The following is a 27,572-nucleotide window of genomic DNA, read 5'->3' as shown; positions in this document are numbered from 1 at the left end:
GAGAGACAGAGAGAGAGAGAGAGAGAGAGGCAGAGACACAGGAGGAGGGAGAAGCAGGCTCCATGCTAGGAGCCCGATGCGGGACTCCATCCGGGGTCTCCAGGATCATGCCCTGGGCTGAAGGTGGCGCTAAACCACTGAGCCACCCGGGCTGCCCCTGAAATGATTATTTCTTGATGTAGTTTTCGTGTGGTTTGCCTTCCTCCCCAACTGGCGTGGAATGGTAGATCCGCAAGGATGTGGCTTTTGTCTGTGTCATTCCCTCTTGTGATCTAGAACAGTGCCTGCACTTGGTTCAAATGCAATAAGAATTTAACAAGACTATTTATAAATAATGTGATAGCACTGAAGGGGGCCGACTTCCAAGAGAGAACCTTGAGCAATTCCTACTGAAAATGAGAAACTCTTTGACCTCAATTTTTCTTCCTCAGAATTTGTTCTGTGGACACAGTTGAGGATGTCCTGGAAAAGGTGACTCTAAGTGTATTAGTCATCACCTGCATAGGCTGCTGTAATGACATTCTGATATCCAGCCTGGGTCCCCCCATTCTCTTTTCTCATACTTAACCCAAGAATATTTTATTCCCCTTTAAAACATTTTTTGTTTTGTTTTGACAAAAATGATCCTGGTTAAAAAGGTAAAGCCCGGTGGACTGGAAACCATTGGTTTGCTGTCCCATTTCTCCTGGGCCCTTCTAGAGAGGCCTGCACAAACTCTAACTTTGTCCATATCCATTCATTGTCATGATGACATATTGAACTTCCTTTTCCTACCTTACTTTTTTTCGACTTTGTTGTATTCAGACTTTCTCCTGTCTTTCTTTGTGTGATGATTTTTTTTTCCTTTCTTTCTTTCTCTGCATGTTTAGGATTTATGTTTTCTATTTCTCTATGTTTAAATGTCACCTTGGAATTCTATATGTGCATATAGAATAGTGACACCTACGCTTAAAGAATCACCTAACTCCTCCATGAAGCACTGCCCAGTCTGCTTGTTTTTGAAAGAGCATTCTCATCACATTAACCTCTTGCTGGAAGCATGCTAGTTACCCAGAGAACAGAGACCAGGATGCTTGCTTTGGTCTCCAAGGTTCTTGGTCACTTTCTCCCCACATGGATTTTCAGCCTTACCTTATTTTTAAAAATTATTTTATTTATCCATTCATGAGAGACAGAGAGAGAGAGGCAGAGACACAGGCAGAGAGAGAAGCAAGCTCCATTCAGGGAGCCCGATGTGGGACCCAATCCTGGGACCCCAGGATCACGACCTGAGCCAAAGGTAGATGTTCAACCATTGAGCACCCAGGTGTCCCTCAGCCTTCTCTTAAATCACTCTCTGTCCTGATGCCAGTGCTGTTTTTGCTTCCTGTGGCATCTCAGGGATCTGCACACATCCCATTCCCTCTGTCTGAAGAGCCTTCTCCCTCGGGCCCTCTCAGCCCCTGACTCTTTCCACCATAGCCCCCAAATAAATAAAATCACCCTTGTAAATAGCCTCATAGCATCATTTATCCTTCGTGGCACTTCTCAGAAGTGTAATTCCACTTCTGTTTCAATGATCATTTGATCAAACCTGTCTCACTCTCAGCGCTGTAAGGAGAGTAATCATATCTGACTTTGCTTACCAGCCTCTTCTCCAGTCTCTGTCGAGTGAGCAAACACATGAAGGAATGTAGATGAGTAATAGCAATGAGGGACTTTGGATGGTCTATCTCAACCTGTTTTTTGAGGCTACTTAAGAGATGTAGCTCATCACTCATGACCATTGATTGTGATCATGGCAAGATGTTTCAAGAATCTTAGACTCATCTGAAAAACAAGTGAGACCAAGTAATGATCCATGTGGCTTCCAGTGTAAAGATGCTTTATTTATATCTAAGGTTCTTAATATAGTGTCACAGATCCTCATAGCTTTGTGGGGTTCTCTGTCGGTTCCTTATAATGCTCTGGTGCATGCTGGACTCAGATCAATGGCAAGTAATGGAAGTTGGTTGTAAAGGAGGCATTTGGATATGAGGATGCTAGGAGCCTCAGCTACCTGACCAGGTATCAAAGAGGAAAAGGAACAGTTGCCCAGGTGGACTTTCCAGAACTGGAAGGGGACTGAGGTTCCCCGACAACTCTGGAGACCATGTTGTTTCCTTGACCCTCCATGTGCAACTCATGGGTCTTCCCTCAGGTTCCCACCATTAACTTTGGTCAGGCTCTGGGCATAGCTGCTTTTACCTGCTGTGTCTCTTATTTCACTGCCCGCTGTGGAGTCTGCATGTTCTCCTCCTTTATCGTTTTGGTGCTCTTTGCCTCTGTATTTTTTTTTATAAATTTATTTTTTATTGGTGTTCAATTTGCCAACATATAGAATAACACCCAGTGCTCATCCCGTCAAGTGCCCACCTCAGTGCCTGTCACCCAGTCACCCCCACCCTACGCCCACCTCCCCTTCCACCACCCCTACTTCATGCCTCTGTATTTTATGAGACTTTCAGAATGAAAAGATGGATCTTATGGCAAAGTGGTCACAGTAAGCAGGTCCCAGACTGACCGTCCTTGTAGGAAGTGGTACAAAAAGCATAGCTGTCTGAAGGAGCTCTGGGTTCTCCCTCCCTTGTTCTGGATGGTGTCTCTACTGCTGTTTTCCCTTATTGCCAGTGGTGGGGGGTTCAAACCAATTTCAGCTTCCCATGGGACCAGTGGCTTCCTGCCTCCTGAGGGTGCACCTGAACCCAGCTTTCTACAGCCCCCTAGGCTCCTACATGCTGGGTATCCAACCTTCCCAAACAACTGCTGCAAACAGCAGGCATCTAAACCCACACTCCTGTGCCCCAGTAGCCTGACTTTTCCCTTGCTCACAAGATTTCTGTCATACTTGTCATCCTTGTGAAGGAGAGCAGCGTAGTGGAGGGGAAGGCCCCTGAAAGCCACGGCCATGCTGCCTGTCCATCATGGGGTTTGGCCCTGTGTAACTTGCTATGGGGTCAGAGCAGAGATCAGAGGACCTCTGCCTCCTCTGGCTGACTCTAGCTTGTAGGTACTTTGCTCAGTTGTCTTAGTTTGCTATAATGGGTTAAAAATTGTCCTCTCTCCCCAAAATTTTGTGTTCACTTGGAATCTCAGGATGTGACTTCTGTAAATAAGGTCTCCAGATCGAGTGATGATTGAGAAAGAGAATCAGGTGGATTTAGGGGTGGGCCTCTAAATTCAATAACTGGTGTCCTTATAAGAGAAAGTGGAGGGGGATTTAGACAGAGATACAGGGAGAAGGCCGTGTGAAGGTGGGGGCAGCGATTGGAATGACGTATCAGCAGGCCAGGGTTTGCTCAGGATTGCTGACAGAACCAGAAGCTAGGAAGGCATGGGATGGTCCCTTCCTCAGCGTCTTCCAAATCCCAACTCCACCTATACCTCAGTTTCAGACTTCTGGCCTCCAGAACTGAGAGAGAATAAATTCTGGATGTTTTAAGCCACTCTGTTTGTGGGGATTTGTTACGGCTGCCGCAGGGTTTCCAAGAAGCAGAAACTGAGCAGGAGCTTCTTGGGCAGGATACTGAGGGATTGGTGGAGGAAGGGCAGCACGAGGAGCCAGGTAAGCCAGGAGTGGGGTTCCAGCTGGACTCAGCCTGACCTTGCCGGGGTGCCCTGGAAGCACAAAGTGTCCGCAGCATTTGTTCAGCTGTGGCAATTGGGCCAACCCCTTGAACCCTACCTAGGTCAGCCAGATATGGACCGTGGGCTGCCAGAGAGGCGTGGGAGGTGCTGGTTCTCATTTGGTGGAGACACTTCTCTGGGGTGAGGGGCGTCTAGGTGAAGTTGAGGTCTTAGCTGCTAACACTCAGCTGGAAGATGGCTACGCGGGCTCTGTGCCTGGTTACCACTGCTTCGACCATGCCAATAATTATTTATCTAAATCCTGATGTGTGACAAGTGGCAATCACTTTGCCTGGCAGGAGACACCCCCAAAGGATACCGTGTTGCACAGCACAGCAGGTGCTCCCCATTCTTCCTGCTGTCTGTAGTTGGGAGGGGGACATCACCTGCTATGGAGAGGTACCAGGTGCCAGGAGTGTGGTTGCAGAGGCTCAAGAGCCTAGAGGGAGACATGGAGGTGGATGGGTCTCCTGCGGGGGGCAGGGCTGGGGCATCTCCTAAAACTGCCTGAGCAACCTGCAGAGGCAGGAGCAGCTGGGGGCTGGGGTCTGAAACACCATTAGCACAAAGGAGAGAGAGAGATAGAGGCTGTGATCACCAAATTGCTTCTTCATCTGTTACTCACAAGACATTTAATAACAAAAACTCAGGAATTGGATTTGCGTTGATGCAGCAGGACATTGCATCAGTCTTTATTACGAAAATTCTATGTCAATTCCTGTCCATCTTATTTTGCCGTTATCAGCACGTGCAGCAGAAGTGACCATTTTTCATGGCTTCTTTCCCATGAACGGGGTCACATTTTACACAATAACCAAGAACGCTCCCATAAAGACGGCATCGTAAACGCTGGTCTCCAATTTTTTTCTCTTCTCCACTGTGTGCAACATGTGTATTTTCCCTGCACATAAAACATGCATGTAAAATTAAATTACTTGACAATTTTAGGTGGCATCTCCAGTGTACCCACTCGGGCTGCCTTTCCAAATCAAAAATGGTTCTTGAGGCAGTAACAACAGCATCACAGATCAAACAGATCGGCTTCAACATTTTGCCTACAGTAATCGAGAGTAACGAAAGCATTATACCTTCATACTTCCTTTCACTGCACCTGATTTGCTTAGGGGTGGCAGTTTGGGTGGTAACGAGCCCCACTCTCAGAGACAGAGAAGGTAGACTGAGCAGGTTCTGGCCTTGGCTTGCATTCACCACGCAAGTGCGCCGCGCGGAGATGGGGTCGAGGGACTGCCCTGTCTCATCTGGTGCAGGTGTCAAGAGATAATGTGCTCACAGTCCTAGGGAGTGGCACACGCAGTCCATGTTTTCAAAGAGTTCTGCTTTCAAAATGTGGCGTTTAAAAAAAGCTTCCAAAGGCACAGTGCTCTTTGAGATGACTTTCGTGGTTTTCCATTCCTGGTCCTACCTCCCTGCATCCGGTTCCCTCCATCTCAGCAGCCTGAGCATGACCGAAGCCCGTGGAGGACACCCAGCCTGGTGCCCACTCAAAGAGGATGCCTGGTGGCATGAGCTGCGCGGTCCTTGTCCTGAAGGCTCTTTTCCTTACACAGTCCGTCTGTCCCTCCTGCGCTCAGTGCACCAAGCCAGCCCTTTTCTTCCCATATGGAGCTTAGCTAAACCTGGATGTCTGTCCAGCCCTACTTACCACTGATGCTCTGCAGCCCCCACCCTCCAGCAGGTGCATCTGAGGCTGCCCAGCCCGGGACTGTATGTCATGTTCACATCCATGCTTGCTCCCAAGCTGCCTTATGCCCCTCGACATTTTTCAACCTATGCCCTCATCTTCCATATCTGCTTTTTTTTTTCTTTCTAGACGTCCTGAATCTTTTTGCAAGTTTGCAGAAGAAAAGACTCCCTAGATCCTCATGTGCTCCTCACCTTGGCAACTTTTGACCTCTTCTTTCATTTTTCACACTCTGTTTATGTCCTCAACATGCTTTTGCTTTTGCTTAGGAACTGCTAAAAGGTTTCCTCATTGGGCTATAAATATCTCAGGGTTGGAAGCTCCATTCCTCCTCATGCCAGCTCTATGGCTCTGGCAGCTTACCTGTTTTGTGCCTCCGTTTTCTCATCTGGAAAGTGGGGGTTGGTAAGAACATCTGCCTCCCGTAGGATTGCTGTAGGTTTGTGCCCTATAAAAAGGTTTACAGTGGTGCCTGGCCAATTGTAGGTGGTGAATGCTCTCCTTGTTCCTCCTCTGAGACGATGCAGAGGGCTGCACGACCTCAATTGGCCACACCAGTGACTCTGACTGTCTTACACTCTGATTTCATGGAGAAAACTCAAGGAAGGACTACTTATGGGCAAGGCTCTGTGTTGATGCACAACCTCTCCTGTATTCCTGGGTCCTGGACGCAGGTTGGATGCTTGCAGGTGACTTCACCAGTCCCTCGGGCTCTGAGTTGTGAGCCCCAACATGCTACCCTGACACTGACTGTCACGTGCCAGTAGAGGAAAATGTGTTGAAAAGTGTTCGGAACTGATTCCAGATTTAGTTTTCATACGTCAGTGAATGTGAGGTGACACCAAAACAATTGAGGGAAAAGACTCCTTTAAAAAAATATGAAAGGCGACTTCTTGTATCCCAGGGATAATGAAGACCGGTTATGTAATACCTCCTTTTTATTTTTAGGAGGATGTAATTTAGAAGATGTTCCTTGGTTTGACTTGGGGAAGAGCTCAGGGTTCTCTGGAACTGAACACAGGATGCCCGACTGTGCTTGAAGGGGAACTGGCCTGGGATTCAGGGCTCTCTGCAGGGCTCTTGCAATGATGACATCACTGCTGGTAATGCTCACCCTGTGCTGGGGTGGGTGTTGGCGGTGGGGGGTGGGGGGGTGATGCTTACCTCCTTTGCCCTGTGGATACAGCACAATGGGCCAGTCTCAGTTCCTGAGGTCATCTTTAAGTCTCTGGTCAGGACCCCCCATGCTTCCCAACTGGAAAATAGGATGTGAACATATAAGGTGCTACACCATCTTTTCTAGAAGGCTGCTCAGAAAAATCTAAACTATTAAGAATATTTATTTATAGGGCAACAAGCAGTATATCACAGAGGTGTAAATATCCCTCTGTTTCTGGAATGTTCCTGGGGAGGGGAGGGATCTGACACCAAAGGGCCACTTAGAGCCTCGGAGGAGATTGCAGAGGACGGAGGCAGGACCCCAAAGATTCTAAGATGTTGACTCCAGTGCTTTAATATGAGCAAACATCCCCCAGTTGCCCTCTGGAGATGGGTCTAATTGTTTTAGCCCCTAAATACATCACCCTGACATTGAAAGAGGTCTCTAACTTCCATATTTAATATCAGTCCCTCTGATAAACCTGCCCATTTGGAGAAACTTCAGACATATCCCATGAAGCTCCAACCTTCCCTTCCAAAGAAAAGCAGTTTTACTCTTCTTCGCCATTAACCAACCCTCCTCCATCCCCAGGCTGTGCTCAACTGCTGTCCCTGGAAGCTGCTGGCTTCACTCTCATTACAATTAGCATGGTTCCTCGTTCCTCGGGAAGCCTGCTTTTACCTTGAAGCACTTCCAGACTGGGCGATCAAAGTGCATGGGAGCTGCTAGCAGCAGATGGATTTCTAAATTTACCAGGGAAAGGCTGTCCCATGATGTTCACTGAACCTGGAAAACACCTGGAGGTGGAAACTGTTGTATGACAAGAATACACTCCGGTCGGGTTTGTTTATTAAGCCCAAGATATTGGCTGGCCACTGGTCTTGTCCCATTGGGTTTGCGCTGCAGGAATAGCTGGGAGGGATGGAGAGCAATCATTTCCACTCCATGATGTCATGGTGACCAGTGTTGGATCAGACAATGCCATAAAATCATGGGGAAACTTCCATATAAACACAGGACAAATATATATCAAGATGCCGTAAACTGATGGGGCAGGTGGACACGTCCTGTCTAGCGGCTCAGAGCTTCCATCTGGGGTGCAGAGTAGACCCGGGGTGACCTTGTTTCCTTTAGTGGTGTCACAGCCTACATGCAAAAAGCCTGGATGAATTTCTGAAACCCACCTTTCCGTGGCCTACCATTATTAGTCAACATCAGTGTTTTATACGTTGTTTGTCCTTAGCCACATTCTTTGTTATTCTTGTGTTTTTGTTTTTTTTTTTCATTTTCTCCCTGTCACCAAACCTCTGCATATGTAGGAAACATAACATTTGGTATATCTCTTGGTGAAATGAGAGAGAGAGAGAGAGAGCAAGCAAGAGAGAGCAGGGGGTTGGGGAGAGGGGGAGAGAGGGAGAGACAATGGTGAGCAACGTACCGAGGATCCTTTTTTTTTTTTAATTTATTTTTTATTGGTGTTCAATTTACTAACATACAGAATAACACCCAGTGCCCGTCACCCATTCACTCCCACCCCCCGCCCTCCTCCCCTTCTACCACCCCTAGTTCGTTTCCCAGAGTTAGCAGTCTTTACGTTCTGTCTCCCTTTCTGATATTTCCCACACATTTCTTCTCCCTTCCCTTATAGTCCCTTTCACTATTATTTATATTCCCCAAAAGAATGAGAACATATAATGTTTGTCCTTCTCCGATTGACTTACTTCACTCAGCATAATATCCTCCAGTTCCATCCACGTTGAAGCAAATGGTGGGTATTTGTCATTTCTAATAGCTGAGTAATATTCCATTGTATACATAAACCGAGGATCCTAATCGGCAAACCGGCAACGTCAAGTCACCGTAGAGTGTATCGCTCATAAGATCCCAAGTCACCGTAGAGTGTATCGCTCATAAGATCCCAAATGTCCCATGGGGGCCACCGGCAGCACAACTGGCGGTTCATCCTGTCAATTACTTGTGATGTCCAGGACCAAATAGTAGCAAGGCTGGAATTAATTACCAAGCGATCATTTGCATTTGAAATGTGCTCAGGAGCCATCAGGAGATAGCCAGTCCTGGGGTCGCGGTTCCCAACACGGGCTGGGCTGACCCTTGAGAGAGTGTTTATAATCCCAGAGGTTGAGAGGGCACATGCCCTTCTGTGCATTGTCCTTGCTGCAGAAGCTTCGGTATATATGTCATCCTAAAGGTCAACTTTTCTGGGTGGAGAAAGAAAACAGGCCATCAGGTGAGGCAGGCGAGTGTCAGGCAGGCCTCGGTGGGTGCAGGGAGCCCCCTCCATGCCCGGCCGCTGCTGAGTGTCCAGCAGCCACTTTGTGCCTGGCTGTGAGCTGGATCCAAGGGATTTGAACCCCAAGTTACTAGCAGCACCCTAGTTTTGCCTGACTCCATCCCTCCCATCGGGCTGGGGCTAGGTTCGAGGTGACAGTGAAACCCGGCTGTGAATTCCGATGGCTCTCCCCTCTCTCCAGCGTCCCTTCCTGTAAGTCTTATCTTCTCTATTGAGCATCTGTGTTTTGAAAACAGCCTGCAAGAGAATTAAGAGGCTTTTATTGTTGTTGACATATATATATATGTCAAAATATATGACAAAATATATATATATATATATATTTTTATGAGCCATAGTGATTAAAACTCGGAAATTGTCATTTCCGAGAGGTTTCCAAGGTTATGGTTCTCTCCATTTGATGCCTCACCAGCAATCATTTACTTGCAGTAAAAATCATATGGGAAAAGAATTCGAGATGACCTACTTTATCAATGAAATCAAGGCTTCATGTTCATATTCAATGTTGCTACCTACCGCCTCACCTTCCGTCGAGTGTAAGGATGTCGAACCGCACGTACACCCTGTTCGGCTACGTTTTGAGTTCTTTGATACATATCCAGAAATGCCAAACACATATAAAGTGGGAAGTGGGAAGAGTATATTTTGTATTTTGATATACAGGGCGGGGTGGTGGTGGGGAGAAATGGGGAGAATTTCACCTGACTTGGCGATTTGGCCCTACCAGTTCATTATTTTTAATAAGTAGCGATCTTACCCACAGTACTTTCCCATCGTAGATTTAATTAGTCTTTTTTTTTTCTCCCCCTCCCTTTTGCTAGTTGACAGAGCTGAGAGGAGGGAAGCGGCAGCAATTTGAAACCTTGTTAGAAATTTATGAAGTGCTAAAATGTTTTATTCCCAGAGGCTGGCTTGCCAGCTGTCACCGGAACGCGCTCGTTGTCTGCCTCCCCGCGGCCCGGGAAGCAGGGTGGAGGTAGGCTGCCCCGAGTGCGGGCGCGGGCCTGGGTAAATGATGCTTTCCATAATTAGCACTGGGTAGAGGGAAGCTAATTATTTCTCTCCCCCAACCCCCCACAATTGACCAGTGGTGTGTAAGACGAGAGATGAGTGGCATCTGGAGAAGAGATTGCAGAGCCAGAGATTAAGACCCTTGGCTGCCTTTAGTAAAATACGCTGGCGGGGCAGTGAGAGGGGTCAGCTTTGGGGGTGGACCTCAAAACACATAAACACCTAGCTCATGGGGGCTTCCAGCAGACACTTGGCTAGACATTTCTAGCAAAATGGCCCCAAATTATTATTATTTTTTTTTCTTGTAGAAAATGCCTTCTTGCAAGTCTCACAAGATGTCAAGGGCGATGTTGTAACGGGCCGTATCTTACCTGCAGTGTCCTGATGCACTCAAGTCCTCTCCCCATGCCCGCCTCTCCAGTGCCTCCAATTTCTTTCTCGGGGGACATTTTCATAGTTGCTCTTAATTGGAGGTATCGCATGTGACCACAGACACCCTGGACAATATGCTTCTTATAATAAAGGTGTCATGTGGGACATGATGGGGACCAGGGACAGACCAGGGACAAGGAAGGGGCCTTGCTGTCCCTTCAGAGTTTGCCCCTGGCCGTGCTCTGTGCAGGGAGGAGCTGCGCCATCCTAAGGGCAGCATCCTCTGCAGGTGCCAGACACCTCACGGCGGGACGGTCAGTCTTCGCTTCCATCTCCGTGCACTGAGAGGTGGCCAGGACGCTGGTGGGAAGTGGCACCCGGAGCACTCCCACGCCACCTGCCCCTCTGTCTCTGCCTCTCCAAGGACCAAAACGTTTTTGCTGGCACAGAACCTCCTGACATCTTATTTGCAGGGCGCCTGGGTGGCTCAGCTGGTTGAGCGTCTGACTCTTGATTTCGGCCCAGGTTGTGATCTCAGGGTCGTGGGTTAGAGCCTGGTGTCGGTTCGGTGCTAGGTGCAGAGTCTGCTTGTCCTTCTCCCTCTGTTCCTCCCTGGCTCATGCTCTCTTTCTAATTCAGATAGATAATAATAATGATATAATAATAATAATAATGATGATGATGATGATGATGGCGGCTTATGCTCTCTCATTCAGATAATAATAATAATGATAATAATAATAATGATGATAGATAACAATGATGATGATAATAATAATGAGGATGATGATAGGTAGATAAAATCTTCAAAAAATATCTTATTTGCAGTGTACCAGGACATTCTCTAATTAGCAGATTCACTCTCTGTATTAGTTTGCTGGGACTGTTTTTTTTTTTTTTTTATTGGTGTTCAATTTACTAACATACAGAATAACACCCAGTGCCCGTCACCCATTCACTCCCACCCCCCGCCCTCCTCCCCTTCTACCACCCCTAGTTCGTTTCCCAGAGTTAGCAGTCTTTACGTTATGTCTCCCTTTCTGATATTTCCCACACATTTCTTCTCCCTTCCCTTATGTTGCAACGGGGCCCCACAAACCAGCCACCTTCAGTAGCAAATGTTCCCGGTGTCAGTTCGCTCTGGGCTGCAAGGGAAGAATATGGTCCAGGCCTCTCCCCTTGACTCGTCAATGGCCATCTTCATCTTCACATGGCTCTCTCCCTGTGTGTGTGTCTGGGTCCAAATGCCCCCTTTTTATGCCCAAAGATACACCAGTCTTTTTGGATGACAACACACCCTATGACCTTATTTTATGTGATTACTTTTGTAAAGATGGTGGTCTCCAAATAAGGTCACATTCTGAGTCAGTGGGGGTTAGGGTTTCAATATATATGAATTTTTAAGGGACACTACACCGTCCATTCATTTATCCAAGAACTGCATGTCAAGTGGCCAGAAGCACAAGGAAGGCCTTTCAAGATAGGTCAGGATCCCTAGCTCCTACCCCGTGAGTCTGCCCAGCTCTCCATGGGGCCTGGGTCATGGCACAGGTGGAGACTATTGTAGGCCAAGTAATGGGCCCCAAAAGGTCCTGATCCTGGGACCTGTGCATAATGCCACCTCACGGGGCAATGAGAACTTTGCAGGTGCAGCTAAGTTAAGAATCTTGGGATGGGGAGATCATCTGGGTCCCTGCAAGAGGAAAGCAGAAGGGAGAGAGGGATGAAGGCAAAGAGAGAAAGGAGAGAGAAGGTGGAGGGAGGGGCCACAGCCCAGCACTGCAGGTGGCTTTACAAGCCCGCAAAGACCTGAAAACACCTGCTTCTCTGTAGCCTTTGGAAGGAACAGAGCCCTGCCAACCCATTGGGTTTCTGACCTCGAGAACTGTAAGATACATCTGTGTTATTTTAAGCCACTGAGTTTGTGGTTACAACAGCAATGGGAAGCTACTGCAGGTACTGAGCTGGGGGGCTGCGAGGAAAGGTGGTGACATCCACTATTCTGGAAAAGCAAGGACAGCACTGACGGCTCGGCTTAGGGACCCTCACTAGCAACATTCAAGCCCCCCCCCCCCAGTTCCATCCAATTCAGATTCCAGGTCTCCTTGTTCCATAGGAAGTTAGCGGGTCGCCGACAGGATGGAGGCACCCCAGGGGCACGGGGAGGCTCGGCAGTGAGTCCTGTGAGGCACGAGGAGCTAGGAGAAGAGGTGCACGTTGAGCAATGATGCAGGAATCTCGAGATTCTGAGTCCTAAGCCCAAAGCTTCCCTTTTGGAGCACAGCCCATGTATACATACACACACACACACACACACACACCATATGCACACGTATGCCCACCGTGGGGCGTGAGTGGGTTGACTCGCAGCGGTGACTTGGGGAGTCCTGTTCTAATTACGTGGGAGCTCCAGCTGGGAGGAGGTAGGGATGGATGGAAGGGCACTTTGGGGTCAGGCAGGCAGATGGAGGTGCAGGAGGGCCAGGGTGCTCTGTTCCCAGAGGCCCCTGGGAGAGTCACATCCAGCTTCCCAGCGACAGAGGACAGTCAGGTGGGGCATGGGCGCCACAGCTGCATGGGCTTCCCGGCAGTTCCCTGCCCCACCATGGCAAAGCCTCCGTGCTGCATGTGACGCTGAACATCTGGAGCATCTCCAAATTCTGCTCTAAGTGATCTGCGGATTTCCTGCAAGGTCAGCACCCCTCTCGGCCTCAGTTTTCCTATCTGAGCAATGGGAATGCTCCTGTAATGTCTGGAGCAGGACTGCGGCAAGGACCAACAGGATGGATGGGTGTGAACTTACCAAATGCGACGCCTGATTTTCTGCGGGGTTCTCGGAGGCGGATGCTACTTTCCGGCACGTCCCTCCTATGGGTGCAGAGGGCGGTGGCTGTGGTAGTGATGCTGAGGTGGTGGTGGGAAGGGCGGTGCTGAAGGTGGGGTTGCCACCCCGGGCACCTTGCTGACTTCCACCAGGGAGCGGGCTCACAGAGATGCCGGGGAGAGGGAATGGGCTAGTTTGGGCTGCTGGTATTTGAGGCAGGGTTAGCTGGTTGTCATGCTCATTTACCAAGTGGCCTGGGGTCCTGAGTCCCACCAACCAGCCCAGCAATATGAGAATAGGACTGGGTCTGTGCTGAAGGCAGCATAGAAGGGTCTGTGCTGGGGTCCTGGGGGGCTCAGTCAGTGAAGCATCTGCCTTCAGCTCAGGTCATAATCTCAGGGTCCTGGGATCGTGCCCCGCATCAGGCTCCCTGCTCAGTGGGGAGGCTGCTTCTCCCTCTGCCTCTGCCCCTTCCCCTGCTCATGCTCTCTCACTCACTCAAATAAATAAACAAAAAATTTTTTTTTAAGAAGACTCTGTGTCCCCTGGTGTCTTTTGACTAGAGGAGGAAGAGGATGAGACAGGTTGGCCAGGGGGCTGCTCTCAAGAACATGGGCATTTGCCAGCCACTGGCAGGGCAGAGAGGAGACTTACAGTTTAAAGGGCTCTAAAGAATATAGTGAAAAGGATTATAAGGGGAAGGAGGGGAACTGAGTGGGAAAAATTGTAGAGGGAGACAAATCATGAGAGATTCTCAACTCTGAGAAACAAAGGGTTGCAGAAGGGGAGGGAGGTAGGTGGCAGGTTGGGGTAACTGGGTGACGGGCACTGAGGAGGGCACTTGATGGGATGAGCACTGGGTGTTATACTATATGTTGGCAAATTTTATTTATTTATTTATTTATTTATTTATTTATTTATTTATTTATTTATAAAGATTTTATTTATTTATTCATGAGAGACACAGAGAGTAGAGAGAGACAGACAGAGAGGCAGAGACACAGGCAGAGGGAGAAGCAGGCTCCATGCAGGGAGCCTGACGTGGGACTCGATCCTGGGTCTCCAGGATCACGCCCTGGGCTGATGGCGGCACTAAACCACTGAGCCTCCAGGGCTGCCCAGCAAATATAATTTAAATAAAAAATGTAAAAAAGGGGGGCTCTACAGGTTGTCCTGCTGGTTATTTTACTCAGATTTCAAAAAAAAAAATGTAATCCAATCCATAGAGACTTGAAAGGATGAAGAGGAAGCCAGAGTAGAGCTGGCTCCTGGGCTGCCATGACGTTGCAGGACTTAGGAGCAGTAGGGATACCTGATTGATTGGGTTTTAGATAGCGGTGGGGCTGAGGTGGGACATAGAGGATGGGGTGAGGGCATGGAAGAGTTTGAAAGCCTGAGGAGTGTGGTATTGAGCCTGAGGGAGCCTATGCTCCCTTCTGGATTTTTGGTTTTCATTCCCTTCTGGGAAGATTAAACATGCAGGACGTAGGACCGAGAGAAGCCATATCTTCCTCTTCCCATCCCTCTCTCTGTTCCTTTGCTCCCTTCTCTCCCCTACAGGGCTCTATCTCCCATCCATACCCAACACCGCTTTGGCAGCCCTATGCGGCCTAGACCTCTCTCCTCTGAGGAATGTCCCAAGTGCACATTCTGGTTCTTCATGGGTAGTTTATCCACTAGGATAAGCATTTGGAAGCGAGCCAGGTGGAGAGCTACAGAGCAAAAGTTTTCCTTACCGTCACCTGCTGGGGCGGGGGAGCATCCCAGGCAGGACCTGTGAAAGAAGCCTGTTTCTCCTGAATTTCTGCCAGATGTGTCTTGCCTGGAAGGAAGACAAGACAACTTGGGATGTACGGGCTTGGGGTAAAGCATCTTTTACCTCTGTGGTTGGTTGGTTCCTCTGTGTTTTTCTTTTTGGTTCCTCTGTGTTTTTCTTTTTCTCCGGCCCAGATGTATGTATTAATGTCCTGGGGCTGTCACAGAGTACCTCAGAGTGGCTTAGCACAAAATAAATTGACGGTCTCACAGTTCTGGTGGCCAGAAGTCTGAGTTGAGGTGTTGGCAGGGTTGGTTCCTTCTGGAGAATCCAAGGGAGAATCTGCTCCCCGTGTCCCAGCTCCTGTGGTCGACGGCCACCCGTAGCTTGTGGCCACCTCACTCCAGTCTGTGCCTCTGTTATCACAGGGGGTCCTCCTGGTGTCTCCGTTCCCACATCTCTGGATCTGGGATTACATCTGCAAAGACCCTCGTTCTGTGTAAGGACATGTTCACAGGGATTGAGATTGGGACTTGTTCAAACCTTGTTGGGGGACCCTGTTCTCCCCCCAGTGCTGTGTCTACTTCACACACACAGTGCCAGGCACATAGGGAGGACCGCATGAATCCACCCAAAAGACCAGGCAATAGAAAGCAAATGTCGCAGGTCATTCTTGATCCACTTTATTCAAATAAAGGGATCATGAGTGCTCTCTGTCACTAAGGCACGATGGGTTTCCTGTCTGTGGACAGGAGATCCCAGCACTCAGGGCTGTGGGGCTGGTGGAGAGGGCTCAGATTCATGTGTGTGTTGTGTGTGTGTGTTTGGAGTAGTTTTGTAGTGGGGTGGGGTAAACTGATACAAGCACGAGTAAGACCTTACCAAGGAGATACTGGGTAGAAAGAAGTGACAAGAATATTCCTCACCTGAATCAAGGTAATCAAGCTGAAGTGTAAGCAGGGTACGGGGTGGGTGCAAAGCGAGAGCTGTGGGTTCCCATCCCCGGAACCAGAGGGGGCTTCATGGGCAGGTGGTACATATATCTGTTTCTTGTACTTAGAACTGGAAACAACCCAAATGTACCATCTTGCAGTTCTGCAGGTCAGACATCTGAACATAGATTGCATTGGGTCAGAACCAGGGTTTCAGCAAGGCCTGGAGGCACTCTGGAGAGAATGTGTCCCTGACCTTTTCCAGCCTCTGCAGGCCGCCTGCATCCCCTAGCCGGTGGCCTCCTGGTAATCATTCCAGTCTGGCCTCTGCTTCTGCTGTCACAGCTCCTCCTCCAGCACTGACCTTCCTGCTTCCCTCTTAAAAGGACCCACCTGCACAATCCAGGATGATCTTCCACCTCAAAATGCTTAACTGAATCACACCTGCAAGGTCCTTTTGGCTGTGCCAGGTCACGTATTCCCAGGTCCTATAAGTTCAGGCGTGGGCATCTTTAGGGGAGCCATTATTCTTCCAGCCACAGATGGGTAGGGTTGTTTAGGCAAAGGAGATTTCTAGGCTTGGAGATAAGCCTGAGCCAGGAGAGAAGGCTGGAAGTACAAGGTATATTTGGGAAGCAGCGGTGAAGCTATGTCCAGTGGGTAGAGCATGAGGAGGGAGGGAGGGGGAGACAAAGCAGAAAAGTAGAGCTGATCTGTGCAGGGTCTTGAATGCCAGGCTGAGGCCAGAGAGGGAGGTTAAGGCAGAGGGGGCAGTGGTCACTGAAAAGTTTCAAAGAGATGTATCAGATATTCATGGTTGGGAACAAACCATGCCAGGACTTAGTGACTTAAGGCAGCCATCATGATGAATTCATGGTTTTATGGGGTGGCCAGGCAGTCCTTGCAGTCAGGGCAGGTTCTGCTGGGGAGTTGGACTCATTGCATGTCTGGGCTTCAGCGGGGGTGGCTGGGACCACTGGGCTTCTCCATGTCTTTCCTATCCCCCAGAGGCTAGCATAGCTTGTCCACATGGTGGCCATCCCACGTCTCCAGCAAGCGCCAGCGCGCGTGGATTTTTCAGACCTTTCCCCTGTTACACTTGTCAGTGTCCCATTGGTTAAAGCAAGTCCCATAGCCAAGCCCAGATTCAAGGAATGGAACCAAAAAAGTCATATGGCATCGGACGTCCACAGCGCAATGGGAGAATTTACTACAGCCATTTTTCACAAATAATCTATCACAGAAGTTGAGTGACATGATCTTATGTATTTGTAGTGGAGTAAAAATAATGTTTATATCAGCTCTTGGTAACTTTTCTTACAGAACTCTAGAATATTCTAGAAATTAGTTGCACAAGCTTGTGAGCTACATCGCCTGGGTTGTAATTCTGGCTCCAAGACACACAGACTGTATGGCCTTTGATCAACTTTCTGTGCCTCAGTTTCTTTATCTGCCAAATGGAAGTGGTAATACTTCCTTCCTAGGGATGTGGTTGGTAAGGATCAAATGAGTGAAAATACGGAAGGCGTTTATCACAGTATCTAGCATATTGCAGCTATTGCACAGATGCTATTTGTTTTAATTACTATTTCATTTTGCTCTTGGACTCACATGTCACTTTATGTGTGTATGGTGCATGAGTGTGTGCGCATGTGTGCACATGCATATGTGTTGGGGGATCCCCTATACACCCCACCCAGGCCATGGCAAATCATGGGGCTACCTCGACCCTGCTCTGCTGTGTCCTTCCATTTACCATTTCCACCCTGTTGTGGCCTCTCAGGGGAGGGGGAAGTTTCCCTTTCCTTTTGGTTGTCCCAATCTCAAACTGTTCCTCTCCTGCCCAGGGCTAAGCTCCCTCTCAAGAACTTCATTTTATCCTCCCACATCTCTCTGCATCCTGCATACTGTCATCCTCACCTCTCTTCAGGATGCAGGATCTCCATCCTGAGGGCATATCTTTGGTCTTCCCCATACCATGTCCAATAGCTGGACTCCATCACCAGACCTCCAAACCTTAATTTAGGATGAAAATTTTAGGATTTAGAAGATTCTTTTTTCCCTCTCAGGAGTTCCATAAAGGCTGGATTTCAAACTCTTATCTCTCATTCAAGAAACAAAATCAAGAGCCCAGAGCTGAATCTGGGTGTACCTGTCCTCTCTAACCCAAAGGCCACCATCTCCTTGGTGGACAAAGGAACCAAAGGACAATTAGTAAATGAAAATACATGGTTTTGTCACAGATGGTATTGGTGGCTGCCCAGACCCTCTCAGTCTTTAGCTTTTCCTGGTAGGTGGTAGAGCTACACTTTGCCTGAGGGCTCCAGCTGGAGGGCTGGGGGATTGACTCTCAGGAGTCGCCTTCAACCAGTGACTGTAGGAGTTAATGACACGTACCTGAGCCTCTCAGGCAGGCTAACCGTGGTATGGTTCTACACTGGGTCTCACAGTGTTCTGAAGATTAAGTTACAGTTGCTCATAGTGGTGACTTGTTTGCAAACTCACCCTTCACTGGCCATCTTCTGTCTTCTGACACCCTTGCCCCATTCAGTGATTCCTGAAGACACCTCCTAAAGACTGCTTTCACTTGAATCCCTGTCTCAGGGTCTTCTGAGGGGACCCAGGGGTAAAACAATATAACGTGTCAGATGTGTTTCTCTCACAGCAGTAGCACCTGTTAGCACAGTGGAGGGCGAAGTGATGAAGAGGAGGCTTTGTGGTTCTGCTGGTCCTGTGTGTCCCGGGGGGTGGTCATGACATCAGGAGGACAGGATATTGGCAGGGCAGCAGGAGGATGGGACATGAGTCTTAGGAGTCAGGTGAGGTGATTGGGAGCATGTTGGTCCCTCCAGTGGAGCTGAGCTTGGCAGGGTGGAGCTGGCCTGATGGCAAGAAAGTCTTGGCCGCTGTTCTTTCCATTCTTGTCCCTGCCATGTTCATGCATGTGCTGCCCATAGCAATGGAAAGAAATGTCACACACTCCCACAATTCCTTTCGATTTGCAGGTAGATATTTGAAGTGTGGGGAGACGGAGTGGCAAGCTCAAGGTCATAAGGGTAGCAAGCTGCAGAACCATGAACCATAAGATGGTGACTAGGGCCAGCTTTGCTTCAAGGGCAGTTCAGATTTTTGCTTGTCTTAATTCATTCTACAGAGCTTATTTTTTTTTATTTTTTATTTTTATTTTTTTTACTTTTCACTTCTTGACTCTTCCAGTTGTCCTTTGTATTCATATTAGGCGTGTGTCTCCCATTAGGTTGATCTATAGCATAATTTCTACAATGGAAAAGGGAGTTAATGGGACATTTGAGATGACTGTACTCATCTTAAGGTTATTTAAAAGCAATTACTACCATTAGTGGGAAGTGCTACCTCAGGCTACTCTGATAGGAATGTGCACCTAACAATCCAATTAGTTTGTAAATGGATTAGTCAGTTTCTTGACCAATGCATTTGCCTAAATTCAGTACAATATAGGTCTAAAGAGGGTCAGTTTTATCTGTTTATCCTTTGTATAGATGTATTGTTTCATTTTTAGGTAGAGGATTTACTCGTTCCCTCCCCCATCGAGTGTTAACTCCTTTATATTTTTGCTTCCTAAACTCCAGTTCATGTATTTATTCCTTGATCCTTATTAAATCATTTTAGCCCTTTCTGTAGTTTTAAGGTTTTCTAGCTGGCTTATTCTCAGTGATCCCAGGAGAAGGTGATACTGTTAGTATCAAATCACATGCTAACCCAGTGCCATCCAATGCAACTTTCTGTGATGATAGAAATGTTTTAGAACATTAAGCCATATAGTGCCTGGTAGCCATTAGGCAGATTTGATGATGGAGCACTTGAAATGTGGATAGAACGGGTGAGGAGTGGCATTATTAATTTCGTTTAATTTCAGTGATTTTGAATTTAATGATCATACATGGCCAATGGTTGCCATATCAGAGAGCACAGTTCTGGAGGACCAAGAACTGTTGTGGCTGAGCTATGGAAGGTTTTGACCAACTCACACTCTTTGTAGTCCAGAGATATCGGTCTTAGCATCACCACTTTGGACTCACCAGGGACAGCTAGGTCTTTCATGCAATGTGGTCATTTTCTGGGATCCAGATAGATCTCTGTAGATACCCTCCCAAAACATATATTGATTAAGTAAAACATTGTTTCTCAAGCACCTGCCTTGGAGCAGGAGCACAGATAGGCTGGCTTCCAGAAGAGAATAGGCCCAGCATTTAGGAGACAGATGCAAAATGCATGTTCACCTGAGCTTTGCCACATAGTGGAAACTGAAGGGCCATCTGTATAGATACATGTGTAGGATAACAAGATGTTAAAGATTTTGGACCATATTTTATCATGTTGTTCAACATCCATTATTTCATTCATTCATTTGATAGATATTTCTAGAATGTCTATTATTTCATAATTGCTGGGGATACACTAGTGACCAAAACAGACTCCATTTCATCTATTATCTATCTATCTATCTATCTATCTATCTATCTATCTATCTATCTATCTATCTATCATCTATCATCCATCCATCATCTATCCATTCATCATCCATCCATCCATCCATCCATCCATCCATCCATCCATCCATCCATCCATCCATCCATCATCAATCCATCCATCCATCATCCATCCATCATCCAACCATCATCCATCCATCCATCCATCCATCCATCATTTATCCATCTATTTATTCCCTGTCTAGCTTTCATCTATCATTTATCTATCAGCTATGTGTCTATCTATTGATCAGCTATCATCTATCATTTGTTTATTTCCTTGAGCTTTATTCACAGGGATTTATTTGAATGTCTGGGTTCTTATTCAGTGTCACAATAGTGTTTTAACAATAACTGCATGTTTGCTCACATATTGCCTCTAAACTTCTTGGTCTTCATCCTGAATTGTCAGATATTAGTGGAGCTACAGGTCATTTTCCTAAGGAAGGATATTGAGGGAGTCTCTGCCTCAGGAAACAGTTTTTTGGCTATGTGAATATGTGTGGGAGAGGGGCCCAGCTGCTTTCAGGCAAGAGGAAGTTGAGCTGGCTTTTGAGAAAAGGTGGGGGATACAGAAGAAAGGAAGCACCCACTCTTGACAAAGTCTTTGGGAACCCATTCTCCTTTCTGGGTACAAACCCTTATGCTACTAAGTCAAATCTGTGGTTTGTATAATTAATCATTAGACACTGTTTTTTATCATTGCCACGTACAAAGTGTTGTCAGAGGATTCAAAATGAGAGGCAGCCTTCATTTTTTTACCTTGACTGTTCTTGGGGGTCAGTCATCTGGGATGGGTTTTTGCCATCCTGTTGGACTATGGGACAAAGTACAGGTAGCCAGGTTCCGCTGCACAGTGAGTTGGTGATACAGCCACATAAATAGAGCAGAGCACAGATCGGTGGCGGGGCCATTTGTATTATGAATGTCGGGTTCCAAAGAAGTGATGTGGTTGGATGTGCTCTAAATGACTTTTCTTGTCTTTAAAATGCAACTTAAAAATTCATTGTGCTAACAATATAAACATGCAGAGAACCTCCCTGTGTTAAGAAATAGGAGTGTCCTTGAAAAGCCCCTGTGTGCCCCTCTCCAACCACATCCCTTCCCAAGGAGGGAACCCCTCCTGAATTCAGTGTTAGTTCACCCCTGCTTTTCTCTCCACACGTACTTACGGCCCTAAGTGGTATCTTGCTATGATGTGTATGCTCTTGGTGCCATTACTGTGACAGAGGGGGTGTTCTTCTGGGACTGGCTTTGTTCTCTACGTTCTTGCTTTGAGATTTACCCAGGATAATGTTTGTCATTTGTCCATCCATTTAACAAATAATTTTCTGGGCAATTAACAAGTGCTGCACATTGACTCTAGGTGCTGGGGAAACAGAGTGAACAAAATAGGCAAACCCCATGTCCTAACATAGCTTCATTCTAAGGGAACAAGGGGCCAGTCCACAAGATAAATAGAATTTGTAGCACTTGGTTGATATAAGGAGAAAACTGAAGCCATGAAGAAGAGTCATTTTAGGGGAGATGTGGTGTTTCAGGGAGGGAGGCTAAGAGGGGGACTTCTGAGTGAAAATCTGGAGTGGCAAGGGAGAGAGGTTAGAGATGCTGGGGAGAGCACTCCAGGTGGAGCAAAATGGCAAGTGGCAAAGCCCTGCAGCAGTCTTGTGTCTGGAGTTTGAAGTGCTGTAAAGGGGAGCAGGGTAAGTTGCGGGGGTGCAGGAGGAGGAGGTGAGGACAGAGAGGAAGTGGGAGATGGATACCACCAGAAGGGTGTGAGCAGTGACGTTGTGTGATGTTGCGGACTGGCGTTTTGACACCATGTCTGTGGTTGCAGCGAGAAGAGACATGGGAGGACATGGAGCCAGCCCCCAGGTAGGACTCCCTTACCACTAATGAGAGATGGCACGACCCTGTGAAAGGGGGTCACCTTGTTGGTGTATGCATATAAAGGCCATGTGCTGGCTTGCTCTGATGGTTGGGTTTGGGCTGACAGAGAAAGCAACTTAATTCTATTCCCACTTCTGATTGCTGAAGGCTGAGCAATAGGATGGCAGAGGGGCAGGTGCTGAGCGGAGGAGCACAGAGAGAGAAGCAGGTGGAGGGAGGAGGGAAAGACCAGGGCTCAGCTGGGAGCCTGTTCGGCTTGTTATGTGAATTCCACATGCCCGGTGGAGGTGGGGGCAGCATGGAGGGGGCTTCACAGGAGAGGTCCAGGCTAGAACTGAATATGTAGGAGTCACCAATCTAGAGACACTACTGAAACCCTGAGAGTGTGTGTAAGCATCAAGGGAGCAGGTGTACAGAGGGCGGAGAAAGGTCCCCAGGCGGAGTGCTGGGACACTCAAGTTCTGAGTCAGGAAAGGAGCGTGAACCAGGCATCATCGGCAGTGCCCAATACCCCTGCTAGGGTGACGTGCGGTCACTGGTGACTTCTATAACAGTGCTGGTCGAGTGGTGGGGACACAAATCCACTCAGAGTGGGAGAATAGGAGGCTGGAGGGAAAAGTGGAGGAACGACAATACTTCACGTGTGTATATGCACTTAGGAATGACCTAGCAGAGAAGGGGAATTTGGTTATTTAAAAAAGAAAAGGAAAAATTGCTCTATATAGTATCCATAGTTAGGTAGATGATTGATGGATGGATAGCTAGCTAGCTAGCTAATGAGTAGATAATTGGTAATTATATTCTGTTGTTGACAGGCTTTTGGATATCCCATCAATTTTGGGTTTTTGTGCAAATATATACTAGCAACATAAGCATATTTTCTTTTCCGTTACTCCAGGTCCTGGCCAGCACTTGGTATTGTCAGACTTCCTAATTTGTACCAATTTCACATGAAATCTACATTTCTCTTTTAACTAATAAGGTTGAGTATCTTTTCATGTGTATGGACCTTACATGTTGCTAGTTCTGTGAGATGCCAGCTGGTGCCTTCTGCCCATTTGTTATTGTTAATGGAGGGTTTACTTTCTTCCTCTCTCTCTCTTTTTGTTTTTGGAGTTAATTATATATTGTTTATGCTAATCCTCTGTTAGTTACATGGTTATAAGTGCTTCATTTTTCCATTTGTGGTTTTTATTTCACCTTCTTGGTTCTTTCTTTGATGAAACGGTGATCTTAGATTCATTTCACAATCTTTTGTTAGTGTTTCATGCCTTAAAAAAAAATGGCTTCCTATCATAAGTTTTCCTATTTTTTTTCTAGAATAGTTTGTGTTGGCTTTCATTTCTGTAAGTCCTTAATGGGGTCAATTTTTGTATGGTGAGAGACAGAAATTGGATTTCATTTGCCTCCATCAAGAGAACAAACAGTCCCAGAATTGTTCAGTGGGCATTTCTTCCTATTGTGCCACACACCTCCCTCATGCGTGTGGGTTTCCACATATGTGCAAGTCTTTACTGGCATCTTCTGTTTGTTCTAGAGGCCCACTGATGTGGCCCTGCATCAGCACCTCACTGGCTCCGTGACCCTGGCTTTATGAGTAGTCTGCTTCTCTTGGCTCTTTAGGCTTTTGTGTAAATTGTGAATTGAGATATCCATACTTCTCTGAAATTCCTTTTAGAACTTTGTTGAGACATTAAAATATTGTGTTTTAGAAGACTCTGGGGTCAAAATCCTTAGCATAGAATTCTACCTCTTAGTAGCTCTGTGCTTCAGATCCATCATCTGCAGAACAGAGATGATAGAAATATTTCCTCATAATGGGAAGAGTAAAGAGTTGCCATCTGTGAAGCCCTGGAATATTGCCTGGTATATGGGAATTGCTAAGTAAGTGTAAGGTGTCATAATTGTTGCTATTTTATTTGGACTTATTTTTAACCTATTGATCCATTTAGAGAACTCTGACCTCTTTATATCACAAAGACAAATACAAATGTTGAGGAGTGACTGGGAGGACTCATTGGATCCAGGACTTGTGAGAGATCTTGAGAACTTTTGACCAGATAGAAACATCATATCTGAGTATCCATCTATGTCATTGAAGATCACTTATTTATGAAAGCATAAATCCTGAAATAAAATTCATAGAGACTTATTTATTTTAAAATGAATCCCATATCTTACTTTTTTTGTATACGTTGGATTTTTCCCTACTGATATGAGCAAATTTGTTTTTTGGAGGAGGTGAAATTCAATCTCTCTAGTAGGTTAACCTCTTGTATTATGTCAGGGTAGGGAACAAGTACAGGAAAATATAGTTTGTGAAGAAAATTCTCTCATTTTCTGGGACTCGTAAAGACCTTATTTGTTCCAGGTGACAGGTCCCGAGTGGGATAAAAGGACATTATTGTGAGAAATGGCAACTCAAGTATAGCAAAGTTGCTGCCAGGAGTTGATGATGTAGAAACAATTTCTTTTAGGCAGGGTGGTACTGAATGGGGAGTTATTAATAGCATTTAAACATGTTAATTTCTGTATGAACAGTGTCGGTGGGACCACCCATCACGTTTATCTGTGTGCTGTTCTTTGCAGGTTTCTACCATAAAACCTACTCTGTTGCTCTTCAAAAGTTGCTTCACTTTGCTTTCAGGCCATAAAGACCATTAATTGGTTCCCTGATATGTTTGTTCTAATTGGAGTAAAATCTTATAGCTGAATGCAAAAATATAAAATAAAAATATTGATAAATATTAATGATGGCGATGATGAAGATGGTGGTGATGAAGATGACAATAATGATGATGAGGATGGTGATGATGATGGTGATAGTTATGATGGTGGTAGTGATAAGATGAAGATGGTGATGAAGATGATGGTGATAATGAAGATGGAGTTGATGACAGTAATGGTGATAATATCACCTTTCTCGTGGCTCTTGTGAGCTTGAGACCTAATCCATGTAAAATAACCAGCACAGAGTCCTGGCCCACTAAAGTTGATACATTAAATTTCAGCTGCTCTGAACTTCTTTCCAAGCTTTCTGTTCTGTTCTTCTGGATTTTCTTTATTTGGGTACATAGAAATATATCAGTTTTATATTGTTGCTATATCAAATAATTATACATTTGATTACTTAAAGCAATATATATTTGCTTTTCTTGTAGTCTGGAGGTCAGAGGTCTGAAATCAGATTCACTGGGCTGGAATTGGTTTGTTGGGAACACCATGTTCTCTCCAGAGGCTGTAGGAAGAGAATCCATTGCTTTGTCTTCGCTTGCTCTAGAGTCTGTTCTTTGGCTCCCAGCTCTGTCCTCCAGTGTAGCATCTTGTTTCAGTGATGACGTTGTTTTATTCTTCTGTATCAAATATACCTCTGTCTCTCTCTTACAAGGACATGTGTGATTACATTTATGGTCCACCCAATAATTTCCCCATTCAAGCCTTTAACTTAATCACATCTATGAAGGCTTATCATCATATAAGAAAATGTTTACCAGTTCCAGGGATTAAGGCCTAGATAACTTTGGGGGGCCACTATTTAGTCTACCACAGTAAGAATAAAGTAAATTCAAAATGAAAACACTTCATATTGGTGCCAGTTTACTACAAAATAAAACTATCATGCTCAGCAAAGTCATATTTCACACAGTATCCCTCATCCACTAGTAAATATAGGAGTTCTACACAGCAGAGTGATAAGAAATCAATTCACTGGCTTTGGTCCCCAGGAGGATTCCTGTGAAGACTTCAGCGATGCCAAGAGTTGAGGGTAAACCTGGTTTGAATTTACATATCCTACATCTTATGGTGCCAAGATTACCTTGGGCTTTGACCCTGGATAGTGTGTGTGGCCTGACAGGTTGTATATAAAGATGTGAGCGGTTCCCACTAGAGTTGTGCAGTGTACAACTTGTGTGGTTGTAAATGGTGGGCTTTTTGTGATGCCCAGCAGACCCTAATCTCCAGAAACATCTGGTCTGTGTCTATCTTGTAACCCCACTACCTACTATAGTGCTGGGCATAGAGTAGGCATTCATATTTAGGGAAACAAAGAAATGAACAGGTGGGTTTTCTGTGTGAGAACCACCAAGTAACTCCTCATCCATGATGTGCCCAGAACAATGGTTTCTCAGCATTGGTTGCACATTACATTAACCTGAGGGAGATCTTAAACAGAAAGTTCTGGACCTTGTTCCTATTCACAGAGATTCTGATTTTTTTTGGTCTGGGTGGGGCCTTGGTATTACAACTCATTTTAAAAAGATCCCAGGTGAATCTACTGTGCAGCCAGGTAGTTAACCAGCTGTCTGGCATTGTGGTTCTCTAAATGTTAGTGTGCATTAGAACTACTGGGGAGCTAGTTGGGACACAGTTTTCTGGAGTGAGGGGCTGAGATAAAGGTTTCCAACAGGCCTGTGGGTAAGGCTGATGCAGATGGTCCGTGGAACTACACTTTGAGCCTCACTGCTTTGGAAGGCAATTGAGAAGGTAAGTCCCTTTGGTATGCACAGAAGCAAAATAGTTGGTGGCATCAATCTGAAAATGTGTGTGTTTGTGTGTGTGTGGTTTATGCAGATGTTAGATGTATTGAGCACCTACTCTCTGAATTTAAAATAATATCATTCCTTCTATCCAACACCCTGTTGAGGTAGGCATTTTTAATCTTCGGTATTTTTTTTTAAATTTGTCTTTTAGCTGACAAATTAAAAAACTAAGGAGGTGAATGATTTTGCTTAAGCCATGCTTGACATCTCAAATCTGGAAGGAGGCCTCTGTATTCGTTTGTTCCTCCCCACAGTGGCTTGAGTTTCATCGATAGCAACGTTTACAGAGTACTGTTTTAGGTGCTTCAAGCAGAGGCTTAAAGAGTTATCAGCTGCAGAGTTTGCCTCTGCTTATGTACACCTGTTGCTGTAGTTCTCGAATTAGAGATTGGTGTACGTTTGCTTGTCAAGGCTTGCTGTGGCTCTTGCTTTATTTATTTTTAAAGATTTATTTATGTATTTTTCAGAGAGAGAGAACAAGCAGGGGAGGGGCAGAGGGAAAGAAAGAGGGAAGCAGATTCCCCACTGAGCATGGAGCCTGATGCAGGTCTTGATCCTTGGATCCTGACCTGAGCTGAAACTAAGAGTCAGATGCTCAACTGACCAAGCCACCCGGGGGCCCCATCGTGGCTGTGGCTCTTGCTTTAAATGATGGCCAGAGAGCACCTCACCCATCTCTCCCAGGGCTGGTCTGCCTAATGAGTGTTTCCACCTGTGACCATGGGCTGGCTGTTGCAGATTGGGTCTGAAAACTGTAAACTGAGGCAAAGTGAGCAACTGAGGCTCACCTGCTTGCCAGATTTTGAGTTTCTTTGCTGGAAAAACTCTAATCTACATGCTGGGACGCACTGACTATGGGAGGTACAGGCTGCATCTTATCCTCAGCGTTATGGGCTGGGTTGTGTCCCGCCCCAGACTCTT

General features: G+C 46.4%; 1 protein-coding gene and 1 long non-coding RNA gene across 4 annotated transcripts in view; both read left to right on the top strand.

Annotated features, from left to right (window-relative positions):
- The window catches only part of LOC111093434, a 37,021-nt gene extending 29,382 nt beyond the window's left edge, over nucleotides 1-7,639 (top strand). The window contains exons 2-3 of the long non-coding RNA XR_005382418.1: nucleotides 6,296-6,450; nucleotides 7,098-7,639. This is a non-coding gene — a long non-coding RNA (uncharacterized LOC111093434). The remainder of the gene's footprint in view (nucleotides 1-6,295; nucleotides 6,451-7,097) is intronic.
- Nucleotides 1-27,572, top strand: part of DSCAM (DS cell adhesion molecule) — a 729,459-nt gene that overhangs the window by 64,368 nt on the left and 637,519 nt on the right. The window lies entirely within an intron of this gene.

Source organism: Canis lupus, chromosome 31 (genome assembly GCF_011100685.1).
Source record: "Canis lupus familiaris isolate Mischka breed German Shepherd chromosome 31, alternate assembly UU_Cfam_GSD_1.0, whole genome shotgun sequence".
Taxonomy (NCBI): domain Eukaryota; kingdom Metazoa; phylum Chordata; class Mammalia; order Carnivora; family Canidae; genus Canis; species Canis lupus.
The sequence above is the reverse complement of the archived record's forward strand: the minus strand, read 5'-3'. Positions and strand labels throughout refer to the sequence as shown.